Source organism: Carex rostrata, chromosome 19 (genome assembly GCF_964058835.1).
Source record: "Carex rostrata chromosome 19, lpCarRost1.2, whole genome shotgun sequence".
NCBI lineage: Eukaryota > Viridiplantae > Streptophyta > Magnoliopsida > Poales > Cyperaceae > Carex > Carex rostrata.
Genome location: NC_135936.1, coordinates 4661749 through 4668233, shown reverse-complemented (window position 1 = coordinate 4668233; position 6485 = coordinate 4661749). Strand labels below are relative to the sequence as shown.

Below are 6485 nucleotides of genomic sequence, written 5' to 3'. Positions count from 1 at the left end.
ATCTAATTTGCTATGTCAGAAAATAACAGATATGTGAGGCCAGAAAATGCGAATTGGTCTATTTGTGCCCGATTAGCAAGTAGGTGGGCCTTATAATTTTCTGCTCTGGGAATGTAGACATAGAAGTAATTTTTAGAGTTGCATGGCTGACGAAGTACGCCGTATCAAGCCCTCCTTAAGGACAAAACGTTTTCTTCTTTCCAAAATTGACGTCACCTAGAGGAATTTACAGTCGAGAGACACTGAATCAAACCGGATCGAGACAGTCACCACTTAGAGAGGAGGAAGAAGAGGACACTGAATCAAATCGGACCGGGACAGTCACCACTCAGCCGAGATGGCACTGAATCAAATCGGACCGGGAACTGAATCAACCAGTCCAAAACAGTCACCGCTCAGAGAGGTAGAAGAAGAAGAAGGAAAAGAAGAAGAAGAAAGAGAGGAGGAAGGAGGCAACTCTTTGCAATCTCGTCATCATCAACAACCATAAAAACACGTACCTTATTCACATATATAGTTATAGCAGATACTACGAAGATGAAAATGAATATACAACACCCTCAGTCAAACCCGGCAAGTGGAGATAGACAGACGAGGCAACAAGCGGCAAAACTCTTAAACAGAGTCATCTGCTTGAATGAAGCAAGACGATGTAAACCAGACATACAAGAAGGAATGGAAGCGAGGCGGAGCGGAGCAATCAAACTGGTGTTGTGACTCTCAAAACGGCAGACTTTAAATTACCTAGTTGATATTCCGGACAGAATTTCTCTGTTGATCACCTCAGACTAGTGTATTTATACTCGGGCGGGTACGGGTACCCCGGGTATACCCGGGACGGGTACGGGTACGTCTCGGGTACGGGTATACTCAGGTACAAGGGTATACGGGTACGGGTATGGCGGGTATAATTTTCAAAAACCATACCCTACCCGTCCTATACCCTTACCCGTGTACCCTTGACGGGTAAGGCGGGTACGGGTATTTTTTTTTTATTTTTTTTTTGCTGTTTTTTTTTCTGGTTTTTTTTGTTTTTATTTTTTTGTTGGTTTTTTTCTGATTTTTTTTGGGGGAAAAAAATACAAATTTTGAATTTTGAAATGGCATGAACAGTGGTCGGGTATACGGGTACGGATACTCGGGTAGTCGGGTACGGGTATAGTCGGGTAGGGTATGGTCGGGTATTGATAAAAAAAACCGGGTCTGGTTCGGTTTTTGCCCTTACCCGCGTACCCGAGTACCCGAGTACCCGACCCATACCCGGGCTCGGGCACAGGCGGGTAGGGTAGGGTATACCCGTTAAGGGTATTGTTAATACTCTACCTCAGACGGAGTTCCCTATGGGCCTGTTCGGCACTAGTAGAATAGCGGAATTGAACGGAATTAAGATTTAATTCCAGCCGAACAGAGTTAGAATGAAGTGGAATAGAAGACCCGGAATAGAGCACTTTTCCAGCTTTTTCAATTACAGGGGGGAGCTGGAATTAAGAATTGGGCTGGAATAGAGAATAGTCTGTGACTCTTTTACCCTTGTTTTGCTGACCTGGACCCTTCTTTTTCATTTTTTAATCCCTTTCTTCTCCTTCGTTGCACACTTCCAGAGGAGAGAAACAAATTTCTGCTCCGCCTCTTCTTGGCCTATCTCCGGTGATTCTTCAAGAAAACAACAAATTAAAGGTTAGGAGAGTAATCTACTCGATTTTATTTTTCATATGATATCGGTCTTCTTCGGACAAATTTTTCTTCTCCGGTGATTGAATTATTTTACTGCCTTGAAAGTTAGGTTTATTACCGCCCCGCATAAATCTTTCTAATCAGACCCATTTATTCAAATTCAAAGACCAGTAGTATAGGTATTTTGATACGATTTGAACTAAGCGTAAGGTATTTTTTTTTTCTTTGGTGATTCAGCTCCGGTAGGCTTTTCTTAGTTCCTTCATCCCTGAAAATAGTTTCTTGTTGAAAATGAGTCCGACTCCCTCTCAATTATTGCCTCGTCCACTCAATATTAGTTTAGCTAGTAAATTAGCCTTGGTTAAGAACCTTGTTTGCCCCAAGGAGTTGTCTCCTATTTGACCTAGCTTAATCACAGATTTTTAATTTATCTTTTTTTCATGAGGAGTTTGTATTGTATTGTCGGCCAAGAATGAAAGAAATGTTCATTTAAGGTCAAATAGTTCCTCAGCTGTACAATTATTAGATTGACCTTGGTTTGCAAATTTGCATAATTTCTTGAGACATTTGCATACTTATATATGAGAAAAAAAAATTGGATTTATTTTCTTAACAGTTTGAAGTGCAATATGCACAAAAAGGGGACCAAGAATACTGTCACCAATTCCAACTGAACATTTTTCGAAGCTTCTCTGTTGCACCAATCTTTAGGAAAAGATAAAACCAGTAAGGTTCTGTGAAATTTGATTGTTTGCTATATCAATTAGTACCAGTTTAGTAATTTGATTTTTTTATCCTCTTAGGGACTGCATATATGACTTTAAGCAATTTAGTACCAGTTTAATTTGATTGTTTGCTATATCAATTAGATGGCAAATGTTATATTATAGATGGGTCGAATTGTAGTTTGTTTGCACAACTCATGAGAAACTTTTGAATTGTACCAGTTTAAACCAGTAAGGTTCAGAGGTGTCCTTGATTTTGTATAACACTTCCCACACCTAAGGCACCGCATTCTTACCATCACTGTAAATCTCCTTGTCACAGGCAACCCGCAAGGCTACATGCAACACCGACCTGTTCTCTGTGTTATTTATCTGACATAGTATATAATTGTAACAAAATCAGAAAACATGCTATAATGATGGTACACCAACCTGTTCTATAGGCAATATGGATTAATGGGTAAATATCTAATGTTAGTTGATGTTTAATGTTATTGTATCTAATATTTATTGTTATTTGATGTTTAATGTTAGTTTGTTTACATATTTTTTTAATGAAAATTGCATGATTATAATTTTATTTTTTATTACATAAAATTACATGGCTATATTGTTATTAACAGAAATTTATTTATCACTTTATTGTTATTGAATATTTTTTAACAAAAAGTTATTAGTTGCATACATTTTAATTCATAATAACATCAAAATTCAATAAGGTCATGAGAGTCATTTTCCATCATTTCTATATTTTAATGAATGTTCTCTTCCACTATTCCAATTGTTGAGATTGCCGAACGTAATTGGAATAGAGAAGAAGAGTGGCCAATTCTTAATTCCACAATTCCTCTATTCTTCTCTATTCCCTTGCTATTCCATAGCTTGCCGAACAGGCCCTATGTGCGTGCGGAGTTTCCTAGGGATGATGTCTTTTTTTTTTCTATTTTTTTTTTGTCATCAGAACTTGTGTCGTCATACATGTCGAACTGGATTGCTCGCTTTTTGGAATAAAATCAGGCGTCTGATTTTTTCAAGCAAACATTTTGATATCTTAATTTGAATTGTTTCAAAAGATTTGTGTGTTGGACTTGTAAAGAAAGGATATTTATTCGAGCCTTCGACTTAATTTGAATTTAATTTGAATGGTCATAATTAACAGTGGTGTGGTCAAAATATTTATTAAAATGAAATAAAACCTAATTTTATAATTATATTTGTATTTTTAGCATTTATATTTTTTTTTCAAAACACATAAATAGAATTTTTAAAAAAAAAATAGTGGTTCCGCCCCCGTTAATTAGATACATTAGGAAAAAAAAAAAAAGTCCTGAGTTAAGTATATCCAATTATCCAGATTTCCAGACAAAGTAGAAAAGTATCATTATTGTATAAATTAGTACAAGTTTTGTTTCTTTACTGCATAAATTGATGCTAAATTAGTTCGGAAGACTGTGCTTCACAAACACATAAAACCTGTATGTTTGGATGCACTGACAATAGTGCTATTCTATTCTAGAGGTCATTCAAATAACATCAAATGCTATTTGGAATAGTTAGAACAGCCTTGTTCCGCTATTCCAGGAAATACTCGGAATAGCATGAATGTCTTCTTCTAGTGTGGGAAAAATGGCACGGCGAAGCCGGCTCCATCACGGAACGGCACGACACGTGTTACTGTTCCGTACCGTGACTCGTGTGTCGCGTGCTGTGATCACCCCTTGACATTTTGGTCACGGCACGGTATGACACGTAATCACGTGAGTCACGTATAATTAGGACCATTAAGTCTTAATCAAATGGTGAATCATGAATAAACTAACTTAAATTATGAAAAATAGTTAAACGTGAGAAACGTAACCGGTTACGTTTGGACACGTGACTCGCGTGCCGTGACAATCCCTTGACATTTTGGTCAAGACACGGATCACTGTTCACTTGATCACGGCATGAAATGGTACGAGACCAAAGTCACGGCGTGTTAGTCACAGCACGGCACTGCATGTTTTTTCCAAACTAGGCTCTTTAGCTGAATAAAAAATTACTTTCTCAGCTTCATTTTTTAATCACTCACCTACCCCTACCGTTGGAAAGAGAGAAGAAGCTGAACATGGAGGAGACAAGAAAAACGCAGATCTCCGTCGATATAGCTAACGATTGAGAGAAAGGTTGCCGGTTTCAACCTCTCCACCTCACATCGAACAAATAGGCATCTTGAATCTGCTAACTCCTCTCCTTTCTCTGCCCGCTCCTCCTCACTGTGCTCATCACTGTTTTGGTTCCGATCGACTCTCGTCAATGGCTAATTGGAGCAATTTCGGGTAAGAAACTGAACTCTCTAGATATATATTTCTTCGATTAAAAGCTCTAGGAAAGAAACTACCCAAGGAATGTAAATGGTATGTTGACCTTGAGCACAATGAGTGGAAGCAATGCTGTGATTTACTGTCTAATTAAATGACAGTTTGGGCATTTTGGTCCCTTCCGTTTTATTTTTGGGATTATTTTAGACTGTTTATGAAATTTGTCATTATGCAAGGTCAAAATTGTTCTATAATATCTTTTGAGAAGTATCCAACTTTTTCACTTTTCTATTACAACTAATTTTATAGTTTCATATGATCTTATAATGAGGTCTTTTGGTCAATTTAAATTATGAAGTTTGTTATTCATACCTTCTCTAATTGTAGGGACACAATTTAATTGATCACTAGAGGAGATAGAGGCAAGCAAAGTCTGATCACCGCTTTGGTACCCATCGACTCTTGTCAAGTGATAATTGGAGCAATTTTGGATAATTAGACTTCTTGTATCCTTATTCAGTCCAGTTATAATATGTATTGTACCAGTATAGTTTAGGTTCAAGACAAGAAAGAAATGGGCTGTACTTCATTTTCATTTATTTTTTGTATTTTATATTTGCTTTTCTTTCTTCTATCGTTTATTTTGTGTAAATAAAAAAAAACACACATTTTGTGCCAAAGTTCAGTAGGCAATTGATCCATGTCAAATAAATTGAGAATTTTTTTTTTGAGTATTAGTAGATAAAATAATTGATGGAATAATTGATTTAGGTACTGGTATTAAATGAAATAATTGATTTATTAAAATGTAGGATTATTGAAAGACAAAATATTTTGGAAAATTTGTGTTGAGCTATTTTTATTGCAATGGTAGGACATTGCTTTCAAACAATTTCTAAAATTACAATCTTAAATGATGATTAATTTTTTTTATTGGAAGCTATAAATTTATAATGGTGATTATGGTGAAAATATGAGTTAATTGAACAATAAATAAGAAAGATAAGTTAGTTGAAAAGAAAAAAATATATAAATTAATAACTTTATTCATTCCTTCCATTGTTATTTTAAATGTTCAATTCAAACAATATTTTTGCTATTCTAAATAACACCACATCAACACTATTCTCACACTCTTCCAAAAATCATTATTATTATTATCTACTATTCTCAAATGGTAGTTATTCTAGAGTGCATCCAAACGTACCCTAAAGAAAGGAGAAAGAAGAAGACTGGAGTAGAAGCTCCCCTCCGAACAATAATATGTATACTTTGATTTGGAGGGGAACAACTTCGTCGAAATTAAACACGGAACTCACCTTCAATTATCTCCGAACAGTATTTTCTCCCCTCCGCTCTCTCTTCAATTCTCTTTTTCTGGAACAAGTGAACTTGTCCGATCAAATCCAGTCTAACAAACTATTACCTCCGCACAATAAATTCGCCCTTCTCCTTCCTCCGCATAATTCCATCTGGAGCACAACATAAAGTATCATAATATTTGAGTTTGGATTCAGACAGTCAATCTACTTTGATACGGATATTAAAGGGACCGTACTATTTCTGGTTGGATCCGAACTAATACGTACTATGTTAGTTTGGATTCAGACAGTCAATCTACTTTGATACGGATATTAAAGGGACCATACTATTTCTGGTTGGATCCGAACTAATATAATGTTACCTCATATGCTCATACGACTTCTGGTTAGCAACCCTGTCAAATGTTCTGATCTTCTGCTGCACTGGAATCGATAGTATCTTCTGCTATAGTAAGAAAAAATAT

General features: G+C 36.2%; 1 long non-coding RNA gene across 1 annotated transcript; it reads left to right on the top strand.

Moving 5' to 3' along the window:
• The first annotated feature begins 1484 nt into the window (after nt 1-1484).
• Nucleotides 1485-2941, top strand: LOC144571438 (uncharacterized). The gene is made up of 3 exons (XR_013517510.1): nt 1485-1677; nt 2291-2400; nt 2722-2941. It is a non-coding gene; the product is annotated as an uncharacterized LOC144571438 (long non-coding RNA).
• The last annotated feature ends 3544 nt before the right edge of the window (nt 2942-6485 follow it).